Source organism: Chenopodium album, chromosome 9 (assembly GCF_948465745.1).
Source record: "Chenopodium album chromosome 9, dcCheAlbu1.1, whole genome shotgun sequence".
In the NCBI taxonomy this organism is placed as follows: domain Eukaryota; kingdom Viridiplantae; phylum Streptophyta; class Magnoliopsida; order Caryophyllales; family Amaranthaceae; genus Chenopodium; species Chenopodium album.
In genome coordinates, this window is record NC_137842.1 from 16,377,167 (window position 1) to 16,389,534 (window position 12,368).

The following is a 12,368-nucleotide window of genomic DNA, read 5'->3' on the forward strand; positions in this document are numbered from 1 at the left end:
TATTTGACTTTTCCTTTTTTCATTTTTTTTCTTTTTTGGGGAGAAAGTCGGATACCCTCCATCAATAATAGAAATGACGGAATTTTTGCGCAAAATTATTTGTCACATTTCCTTGCACACGCAAACATGTACATAATAATAATAATAATAATAATAATAATAATAATAATAATAATAAATGAAAAAACATGATAAATAAAATAAACTCATAATAGTATGTATATACAAAATATGTCTAAAAAAATGAGTCTAACTAAAAGGCAAACTTCTATACAAAGTCAAATAAATAATAACAAGCACAGGTATAAGCTACGGCGCCGGGGGATATAAACCCATCATCGCATAAAACTCCGTTGTACGAGGAGTAACCTCTCCACCAACTCCGGCTCCAGCTCCAGCATCAGCTCCAGTCTCCGCAGGAGGAGGGAAGCTCAACGTAGGACCCGTCCACCCGAGATCAACCTGAGGCTGAGGATGTGGAGGCTACTGCGATGACGAGCCAACCTCGTACATCCCACCACCTCTAAGAGCCGAGGTAGCCTCTCCCTGGCCTACCGGCGCAGCATATGCACCCTCAGAGGAAGAACATGAGCCCTCTACCCGAGCAGCCTCAGAACGACCGCCCCTACCTCCCGAAGTAGTGCGGCGATGTCTCGAGCTCGACCTCGCCGGATCCCTCCGCACCTCAGGTCTCATGCGGGTACGAGAAGGAATGGGCTGACCCTGCAAAAGAAATTAAAATCAGAAACAGGCAAAATAGAAGCGGTAATACAAAAACATATGAAGGGAGGACTTCCTCCTGAACGGCGTCGTCCCGACGGCAGGTAGCCACGTTCCTCATCCGGACAAGCTGGCTCCGGAAGGCATCTATACATCTGATATATCCAATTTATATAGTGTTTTACCCCCGTCCCACGGTCATAATTAGTAGTGTTTTTGGCTCTTTAGGGCCACTTTTATTACTAATTTGTATTTTCTAGTGTTTTCGTAGTTTTAGTTGAGTTTTACAGGAAATCGCACTTTTGGAGCATTTTCCCGGGTTTTCATGGATCGACTACGGAAGCTAGAAGGACACGATCACTCTTGAAGCCCAGGATCTGCGAGAGCCGATGATTAAGGGCTTGGTATGTGATACCGGGGCTATTGGATCGATTAATCAAGACCCGATGAGGAAATCCAGATTGGGCCGAAGAATCGAGCCCAATCGAAATCCAAGCCTCGAAGAAGAAGACCGAGCCCGATCAGGCAAGCATACGCCCGATCGGGCGAATGCGCGCCCGATCGGGTGAACGTAAGCTCGATCGGGCGCAGCGTGCCAAGCAAAGGCAGGGCAAAAAGGCGGGCCCGATCGGGCGCGTATTTTCTTAGGAGATGATTAGTTTTGTTTTAATTTTTGTTTGAGGGAGGTTTAAGTACGAATTATGTACGTAAATTATGATCACCTTCTCTCTTAGATTTTCTCTCTCTACTTAGTTTTTAGATTAATTCTCTCTATTATACTTTTACTCTCAACCTTATTCTTAATTCCAGATTTGTTTGGTAACTATTTTTCTTCTCTTAATCTTAGTTGTTATTTTATTCCTTTGACCATGTTTTGTTTTATTGCTTTGATTTGTTTAGTTTCCATTATGTGTGAGTAGTTCTATTTCTAGGGTTTGTGGGGATCCATAAATAAATATGAATGGGTAATTTATTGTTGTTAATTATCAATGCTAGATTAATTTTCTATTGATTGATTTAATGCTCTGTGACTAGATTAGGCCTGATCTTTTATGCATGAGTTTGACAATATTGATTCGAGATTCGACAGATGAGAATTGATGTTTAGGTCTAGTTTCAATAGGTAGGTTAATTTATAATGGTTAAGTTGAGATTCGAAAGATGAGATTTAATACCGGTAAATTAATTGTGTGATTGTAATACGTAGCGAAAGCCTTTTATAATGTGATTAATATATGCATTGATGAATGATTATTATATTCTACCCTGGAATATTATTTATTGGTGAACCTATGCCCTAGATCCTTTTATATATTATTTTCTCCTTATTCTTGATCTCCATAGTTTAGTTTTTTATTCAATCATAAATATTGGTTACTTCATAATCTAGATTATATTAGGGGCCGTTTGGTTGGGTTAATCATCAAAGGGAATGGGAATCAACTGCCCCCATTCCCTTTGTTGTTGTTTGTTAGACTATATTTTTCATTCCCTTTCCCCTCTTCATTCCCCAAAATCCCTCCAACTCCATTCCCCACCCCCCCTAGACTTTCCCATTCCCATTCCTTGGCCACCACTACACCACCATACCACCACCCTTCCACCTTTTCATTTCATCGGAAACCCGCACCACCACACCACGGCCAGCCGCGCCTCCCTTCCCCTTCCCCTCACAGCCAGCCGCGCCTCCCTTCCCCTCCCCTCCACAGCCAGCCGCGCCTCCCTTCCCCTTCCCCTCATCGCGTCGCACTTTCCCTTCCCCTCGCCGCGTCGCCGCGCCTCCCTTCCCCTTCCCCTCGCTGCGTCGCCGCGCCCTCGGGGAGTGAATGATGTTTTCTGGGGGAGGGGAGTTTCTAGGGTTTTTCGGGGCTGATCTCCGGGGAAGAAACGGTTGCGCGGAGGCCGGCGAATGGGAGGCGACGGTGAGGGGAAAGACGTCGAAGGTGTGGCTGGTGGTTTGGTGGTCGGATGGTGGCTAGAAAAGGTGGAACGTGTGTGGTTGTGTGGTGGTTGTGGGGTGGTTTTGTGGTGGTGGGTTGATGGGATTGTTTCCCTTTGTTTTTAAAACAAACAACATAGAGAATATTAGGTAATTTCATTCCATTCTCTACCATTCCCTTTGTTCATTCCATTCCGTTTACCCCGGGTGAACCAAACGACCCCTTAGTTAATTAGGAATAGAAAGACTCGTTTCTCTGTGGATTCGACCCTACTTCCCTATCTGCATTAGTTAGAGGATTTAGGTATTACTTTTGATTTGGGGATACGACTTTACCCTGTCAAAATTTGGCGTCGTTGCCGGGGAAACGGTTTTATTTTTATTTCTGATTATTTTTGTAGTCTAGGTTATTTCTTTTTGTCTCAGAGAACGTTAGTTCTTTGAGGCAAATCTCATATTTGCTTTTAGTTTTTTGTTTATGCCCAGGTGTTCCAGATTAGGGTACATCCCATTCGATCCTGAGATCGAACGTTCCTTCCATAGACAGAAAAATCTCTACAAGCAAATCCTGGCGGATTCTGGTGATAATAATAATAATCAGCGCGATCCTCAAATTGGTTCTAGCGATTCAGAGGCATCATCAGACACAGAATCAGAGATGGCGGCTCCAAAGAAGCTTAGTGATTACTCACAACCCAAGCTTACAGATTTTCCACATCTCACCCCTACTCCGGCTCTTCATGGGGTATAATTTGAAATTAAACCTCAATTTATAACGATGATAGAGAGGAAGCAATTTAGTGGAGCCAAGGGTGAAGACCCAAATCTTCACATTGCCGACTATTGTTAATATTGCAATACCATCAGGCAAGCCGGGGTCACACAAGACCAAATCAGGGAGATTCTCTTTCCCTTCTCTTTAACTGGAAAAGATAAATTGTGGTTTAATGGCTTAAATAGAACTGCACTTGGTATAACTGACTGGGAAACTCTTGTTTTGAATTTTTATAACAAGTACTATCCTGCAGAGAGAACAGCCGTACTACGGAGCGCGATTCAGAACTTTGCCCAAGAAGCCGATGAATCTTTATATGAGGCTTGGCAGAGGTTCAAGGACCTACAAAGAGAATGCCCCCACCATAATTTAGCACAATGGCAGTTAATCCAAGCCTTCTATAATGGCATTGGAAATTCTTCTAGAATAATTTTAGATTTTGCAGCTAGTGGGATATTTATGAATCTTAATGTTGATGATGCAGGTTAGGTTATTGAAGATATGGCGATACTCAATTTCCAATATGGGAATCCTAGAGGATTTGCTAACAAGGGGAAGCATAGTGTTGACTCTGTATACTTTTTGCAAGCTCAACTGACCTCTATTTACCAAAAACTAGATAATCTTAGCACTGTTAATGTAGCTAATGTTTCTACAATTAATAATAAATCTAATGAGGCTTTCTGTGAAAATTGTGGAATTTTAGGTCATTGGGAACAAGATTGTCGGAGTTCCGTGGAGCAAGTTAATGCCTTTCAAGCTTATAGGCAGAATAACCCATACTCCAACACCTACAACCCTAGGTATCGGAATCATCCGTACCTTTCCTACCGGAGTACCAATGTTCAAAATCCACCACCACAAGAACCACAGGCGCCACAGCAACAGCAGCAGAAATATTACCATCCCAATGCTGGCCAGAAGAACCAACCACAATAACCCTCCTCATCTTCCGACTCTTCTTTGGTGGAAATTGGAGCAATGTTGGTTAATATGCAGAAGCACATGGAGAGTAGAGATGCGACAATTGATTCAATTCTAGCGCATAACAAAATTGTAGATAATCAAATTGCGCAACTTTCCGCTACTCTACAAGCCCGCCAACATGGAGCTCTGCCAGCACAGCCGACCAGGCCTACGGATCAAGCCTATGCAATTACTCTAAGGAGTGGTTCAAACTATGAAGGGCCCCCTATGCCCAGAGTTGATGAACCTGTTTTATTAAATAATGCTAATCTTGATTCCGTTAAACCTGACAATGTAGCTAATAGCCCTGCAGGGCTAAAGGATAATACTAACATACTAATTCTACATTGCAGGGTACGAATCAAGAGAAGGTGGCTACTCCAGACAAGAGAAATAATGCTCCAAAGCCAATTATCAAACTTCCATTCCACAATCATCACTTGAAGACAAACTTGGATAAGCAGTTTGGTAAGTTCTTGGAGATGGTGAAAGATTTGAAGGTAACAGTTCCCTTCACTGAATTAATCACACAAATTCCTTCATATGCAAAATTTATGAAAGAAATATTGACAAGGAAAAGGTCTATTAGTGAGGTAGAAACAGTAGCTTTCACTGCAGAGTGTAGTGTCGTACTTCAAAATAAGTCTCCACCTAAATTAAAAGATCCGGGTAGCTTTTCTATCCCTTATCATATAGGCAATCTAATGATTGATAATGCATTGTGTGATTTGGGTGCTAGCGTTAGTGTCATGTCACTATCTGTGTGTTCCAAATTGAATATGGGTTAACTAAAAGCTACCAATATTACTCTACAAATGGCCGACCGTTCTTTCAAATACCCCTTAGGTGTTTTAGAGGATGTTCCCGTTAGAGTAGGTAAATTTTATATACCTGTCGATTTTGTTGTTCTTGATATGGCTGAGGATATGCAAACCCCAATTATTTTGGGTAGACCATTCCTTAACACTGCAGGAGCAATCATAGATGTGAGAAGTGGTAAGTTAACACTATCAGTATGGGATGATAAAATTGTTTTTAATCTTAATAATACCCCGAAAAGCCCCATGACAGAAGTGTTTTAGTGTCAATGTAATTGAGAATTATTCTAACAAGCCCCAAGCTCTTGAAAAAGATCCCTTGGAGGCGGTATCTCGTGTTGCATCCCTTTCAAATGAGATAGACAAATGGCAGAAGGAAGTTGATGCAATAGAAAGAGCCCTCTACACTGTTAGTCTTGGTTTTGAGGAAGAAAAGGTGGAATCAATCAAGCAAGTTGTGCAATTTGAGCCTACGGTAAGTGTTCCGCTAGATCGAGTTGCAAGTGTTAATTGCAATAACAATTTGAAGCAACCCTCGATCAAAGGAGGATCTTTAGTGCGTAGCATTGAAGAACTCCCAATCCAAGTCAAGGAGAATCCACCAGATAAGGTAAATTGGCAGCCAAAACACCGCTAGACCGGGTGAGAAACCGCCCGATCAAGCGTTAGGCCAAGGGCCCTAGTTTTTGTACTTGGTAAGAAGGTCGTGCGGGACCTAGATAAACCAGCGCTTTGCGAGAGGCAACCCGTATTTCTTGCTTTCTAGACTAAATTTTTCCTAATTTTTATTTTTTATTTATTTTAGAGAGGTGAGGAGAGTGAATTTTACCTTTCATGAGTGTTTTGTACAGGTTTTAGATCACAAAGTACGGAGGTTTCAAGAGAAAAAGGCGAAGAAAGAGAAGCTTCAGGCTTGGGTACGGGCCCGATCGGGCGAGGCTCGCTCGATCGGGCGCGCACCTAAGGTCACAATTGAAGAAAATTTCGCCCGATTGGGAAAGTAGTCCCGATCGGGCGCGCAAGTGAGGGAAGAAATCAGGGGAAATTTCGCCCGATCGGACGGAATTTTGGAGAAATCGAGTGCCACAAAAAGAAATATCGGGCGAGCAAAGGGCGATTTCCAGGTTCGTGTTCGCGCCCGATCGGGCGGAGGTCGCCCATTGAGCGCGCACTTTGCAAATCAGCATAAACCATATTCGCCCGATCGGGCGAGGCTCGCCCGATCGGGCGCGCCTATTTCATCCGGATGTTTTAAACATCTTTCTCCTTTCTCTTTTCTTTTTCTTTCTTACTTCTTCTTCCTCATTCACACTTTCTCTCTCTAAAACCTCCATTTTCACACCTTCAACTTCACTCTCTTTTCAAGATCTCCTCAAATTCACCCATCAAAACCTCAAATTTTTTACATATTCTTAATCCGCACACCTTCCTCTACATTTTCCACCCATTTTCTCCCACTTTCTCTCATAATTTCTTCTAACCCTTAGAGAGAGAAAGCTCCAAATACCCAATTTTCCACATTCACATGGCTTCAAAGCGTTCTAGGACACAAGGGGGTGAAAGTTCGAGGCCACAACAACCAATGGTCAACCCGGAGCTTCAAGTACCGGGATGGGAGGAGGTTGTTATCACCTCGGAGGAGGAACGGGCTAGGATGCTAAACCTCATCGATAGACAGGTAATCTCAACCCGCTTTGTTCATCATCCCACGTTATCTAGACTAGGACTTGATAAATATGTGGAAAAATTGTTTAAGGGTATAGGCATGAGTGGTTTCTTTCAAATGTGCCATGATACATATGATTATTTAACATTAGAATTTATCTCTAGTTTTAATGTTATTAAAATGAATGCTATAATCACTCATGTGCAATTCCAATTATTGAACAACGATGTGCGTTTAACTCTTAAAGAATTCGGGAAGATGTTTGAATTAAAATCGGATAAACCAATCGAACCCTCCTAAGACCACATTGCCGTGGTCTACAAGAGACTCACTGGGGAGGGTTTAGCCAACCTCCAACACGCCAAAGGGACGTGGATTCAACATCCCGTCCCAAAGTTTTGGCAAAGATTTGCCGGCCTCACTATTTTTGGGAGGCATGAACCGGCAAATGTGAGGAGGGATGAATTGGAATTATTGGCATCCTATGTAATCCCTAATGCTGAAAAATTAAACATACCCCATAAGATAGCCAATCACTTCCAAAGGGCGGCCAATGTGGCCGAAGCGGGTAGGTCTAGGGCACCTATTTATTTTGGGGGGTTAGTGACCCATATTGCTATAAAACACATAGGTTGAAACCCGGATGGGCATAGGAAAGTAGTAGGCTCAAAGACCTAGCCTATTTAGGGAGCCTAAATTGGGTGCAACCCGTGGGAGGTGACACTTGGTGGATAGTCCACCGACAATCGGGTAGGAGAGACCAAGCCTTTACCTTACCCAATCCCGCCTTGACCAAATTTGAGAAGGGGAATCCTTCTTACACATTTGAGATTAACGGTCAAGGCGAGGTTCAAGCACCTCACCCTTCACCACAACCCCACCAATCACCCCAAGACCAATCCCCCCCACACCATTCACCACACTACCCACCCCCTTCACTTATGGCATACCCACTTCCTCGGTCGATTTTAACGTCGACCCCAATGCCCCCCATGACTTTTCGGCTTTTAGAAGCCAACTGGACCGTATAGAGATGGGGCAAGGGAGAGTTGAGGGCATGATGCAAAACTTAGATTCTAGGTTAAGCACCTTGGATGGTCGGGTAGGTCACATAGAGAGGAACCTTGGGAGGGGTTTATACCCAATGTATGATGACTATGCACGCCGAGGGGCTATTCCCCCCGAAGCTTTAGTTCCCGACTGGTTCCAATACCCCCAAGGAGGGTATTCCACCCCGGAGCTTTTGGTACTTATGTGGACTACTCTTCAGTCCATGGATACGGGGGTGATGCTCCTTTTGGGGGTATGGGGGGAAATGTGAACCCTAACTACTTTGCAGGTGGTTCGGGTTATGGTGGTGCCGGCTCGAGCTATAGAGGAGGGTATGAGAGGATGGATGATGAGGAGTAGCTTCTCTTAGCTACCTTCCCAAGTCAATGAGGGCATTGCTTGATTTGGCTTGGGGGGAGATTTCTTGTATATATGGTAACTCTCTTTCTCTCTTCTCTATTTATTGCTTTCCAAGTGTAGTTTTTATTGCTTTCCCTTATGAAAAAAATACAAAAAATTTAAAAAAACAAAAAAAAATCAAAAATACGTTCCAATGAATTGTAAATCATGCTTCCCTGTGTCCCATACTTAGAAAATATTTTTTTGATTCTTGGTATATGATAATGAGCTTTATGAATTTGTTGATCATGATTTGAAGTTTAATTGTTTGGATTCCTAAACATGCGTCAATTTTTCCAACTATTTGTGAATATAGTTCTTGACTAGTTGATTTGGTTAGGAATGTGTGTTAGTTCCTCGTATGTCAATGAATTTGAGTATTGGTTTGCAACTATTAGTAATGTTTATATAACTCAATATTATGCACATTGAGGAGGACGAAGGCATTTGTTCTTTTAGGAAGCCTTCGGACGATATTAGATACATTTGTTCCCTTCTTGTTACCCATGTTGTTTCTTGTGCCCTTTTATTGTTTATTTAACCACATTAGAAGCCTATATGAATCCCATTGGTTACTAGTCCCAAGCTTGTCTTGGGGGAGCTATTAGTTGGTGAGGTGAGGGAGTTGTGGTGTGCACATTATTTGCACAATGTGGGAATAAAAGAAGAGTGATTGTTCTTTGATATTATGATTGGAAAATATTGATGTTTTGTGTTACAAAGTTTAAAATTTCCAATATGAGGAAAAAAAAAAGAGCAAAGAAGAAAAAAATTGTTTCATATGTTCAAATGTTCTATTTGAAGGTTGTTCAAGAAAAAAAAAAGAAAAAAAAAATTCAAAAGAAAAAGAATAAGTGGTTCAAAGTTTGTTTTAATTCACTCTATTCCATATTATTATATTCTTATGAGTGAAATTGTAAGTGTTGGGATTGTTTATATTGTTTGGAGTTGTATTTGGTGGATTCTTGTTGGAGTTAGTTATGTTGTTGGAGATGTATGATCATCATTTATTTTTGATCATGAGTTTAGTAGGATTTGGCTCCCTTAATGCATAGCTTTTCTCTCACATATTCCCAAATTTTATCCTACCCTTTACCCTAGCTTTACATTACAAGCTTTAAAGACCTTCCGACCTTTGTGCATAGAGTTGTATGAATGTGAAAGTGTTGTTTATCAATGCAAGTTATGATTTGACATATTTCGAGTCGACTAGTAGGTTGAGCGTTCATTGTTTTAAACACACGAGAGTGTGAGATGGGAGGGCATTGTTCACAAATAAAGGGGTTGGTTGGAGAGCGATCGAGTAGATCTTTTACTCGCCACATAAATGAGAGTTGAGTGTGTGAGCACTAGTCTTGAATTCTATATGCTCATGTGGTTTGCTTTACTTGACAATTGTTGGGGATGAATGATAATTAGATGAAGGAGATTGATTGACATTAAAGCATGTTCATTAGACTTATCTTGAATCGTTTGTGCTTGATTTTGTTTATTGAGATGAGGCATGTTTTATATGTTCATTGATGAGCTCTTTGCTTAGGGACAAGCAAAGGTTTGGCTTGGGGGAGTTTGATATATCCAATTTATATAGTGTTTTACCCCCGTCCCACGGTCATAATTAGTAGTGTTTTTGGCTTTTTAGGGCCACTTTTATTACTAATTTGTGTTTTCTAGTGTTTTTGTAGTTTTAGTTGAGTTGTACAGGAAATTGCACTTTTGGAGCATTTTCCCGGGTTTTCATGGATCGACTACGGAAGCTAGAAGGACACGATCACTCTTGAAGCCCAGGATCGGCGAGAGCCGATGATTAAGGGCTCGGTATGTGATACCGGGGCTATTGGATCGATTAATCAAGACCCAATGAGGAAATCCAGATTGGGTCGAGGAATCGAGCCCAATCGAAATCCAAGCCTCGAAGAAGAAGGCCGGGCCCGATCGGGAAAGCATACGCCCGATCGGGCGAATGCGCGCAAAAGCAGCCTCAAGAATGCGCGCCCGATCGGGTGAGCGTAAGCTCGATCGGGCGCAGCGTGCCAAGCAAAGGCAGGGCAAAAAGGCGGGCCCGATCGGGCGCGTATTTTCTTAGGAGATGATTAGTTTTGTTTTAATTTTTGTTTGAGGGAGGTTTAAGTACGAATTATGTATGTAAAATATGATCACCTTCTCTTTGAGATTTTCTCTCTCTAATTAGTTTTTAGATTAATTCTCTCTCTTATACTTTTACTCTCAACCTTATTCTTAATTCCAGATATGTTTGGTAACTATTTTTCTTCTCTTAATATTAGTTGTTATTTTATTCCTTTGATCATGTTTTGTTTTATTTCTTTGATTTGTTTAGTTTCCATTATGTGTGAGTAATTCTATTTCTAGGGTTTGTGGGGATCCATAAATAATATGAAGGGGTAATTTATTGTTGTTAATTATCAATGCTAGATTGATTTCCTATTGATTGATTTAATGCTCTGTGACTAGATTAGGCCTGATCTTTTATGCATGAGTTTGACAATATTGATTCAAGATTCGATAGATGAGAATTGATGTTTAGGTCTAGTTTCAATAGGCAGGTTAATTTATAAATGGTTAAGTCGAGATTCAAAAGATGAGATTTAATACCGGTAAATTAAGTGTGTGATTGTAATACGTAGCGAAAGCCCTTTATAATCTGATTAATATATGCATTGATGAATGATTATTATATTCTACCCTGGAATATTATTTATCGGTGAACCTATGCCCTAGATCCTTTTATATATTATTTTCTCCTTATTCTTGATCTCCATAGTTTAGTTTATTATTCAATCATAAATATTGGTTACTTCATAATCTAGATTATATTAGTTAATTAGGAATAGAAAGACTCGTTTCTATGTGGATTCAACCCTACTTCCCTATCTGCATTAGTTAGAGGATTTAGGTATTACTTTTGATTTGGGGATACGACTTTACCCTGTCAACATCGTGCCATCGCCGAAACCACCTCGCGCGAGAACTGTCAAAGAAATAATTCAGTAAACATGCATAATGTATATGGACAAAAGTTGCAAATAAACAAACTTACCCGAGTCTGGTGGCGAGGAATCGACCGCTCTACGAAGCCCTCGTCCTCAGGAGCCGGAGGAATCATCTCCTCGATCGGCCCATATGTCCCCTGATAATGGATAGACATATGGGGTGGCACGAACTCAGCAGCATCGTCCTGATAAAGCAAAACAAAGTCAGTGAAGCATCACTTGGGGGCTACTTAACGAAAGGTAAAAGCTAAAAAATCTTACCGCCGCATCCTCAGCCGGTACAGAACTGTAGCTAACAATGGCAGTAGCTCCTCTGCATAACATCGCCCAGGGATCGTGTAAGATCGTCAAGGGGTACCAGCTCCCTCTGACATGCTCAACAACCTCGCGGCGTTAAACATGTGACGTGGTGAAGGAGCAAGCCGGAACGACGAAGGTATCGGAGGAATGTTGTCTACCAACCCTCTCTCCAAGATATACAATCGCTCCATAGGTCCCCAAGAAATAGCGACTTTCAGCAGAATACTGCGCGGCTAACCCAGGGACTGCCAAGTCGACCCATGGTAGATACAGCACCTCAGGCTCCTGCAAAGAGCGTCAATTAGGCGAGAATCTATCTAAGGCATCACAAAATGACAAATAGGAAAAGAATCATGCCAAGATGATTCAATCTCGGATATATGCAGTGGACATCCCCACACGGCGGCTGCCCCAGGAAGCGCTAATTGGAAACCTGCGCGGCGACGGTCTCGCCGGCGCAGCAGAAGGGAAGTACTCGTAGAACCAGATCTACAAGAAGCTAAAATTATCAGCAAATGTTAGCTAAAATGTAGAGCTAAACTTTATAGGGAATAAGGTTTACCTCTACGACCCTCCAAAAACTGGACAAAGCAACATTCGTCCCAAAGGACCGGTGTCGACATGAGTCCCTCAGCGCTCGAATGAAATCAGCATAGGCCAAGCTGGCCCAGTCATAAGTCCCGATCCGGTGTAGATCGCGGACGGCAGGAAGGTAGTAAAGCAA

General features: G+C 41.9%; 1 long non-coding RNA gene across 1 annotated transcript; it reads right to left on the minus strand.

The window, feature by feature from the left end:
- Positions 1-303: 303 nt before the first annotated feature.
- LOC145559607 (uncharacterized) lies at positions 304-11,857 on the minus strand. Its single transcript, XR_014092799.1, has 4 exons — positions 11,606-11,857; positions 11,392-11,529; positions 11,280-11,322; positions 304-723 (listed from the first exon to the last, which is right to left on the minus strand). It is a non-coding gene; the product is annotated as an uncharacterized LOC145559607 (long non-coding RNA).
- Positions 11,858-12,368: the final 511 nt, after the last annotated feature.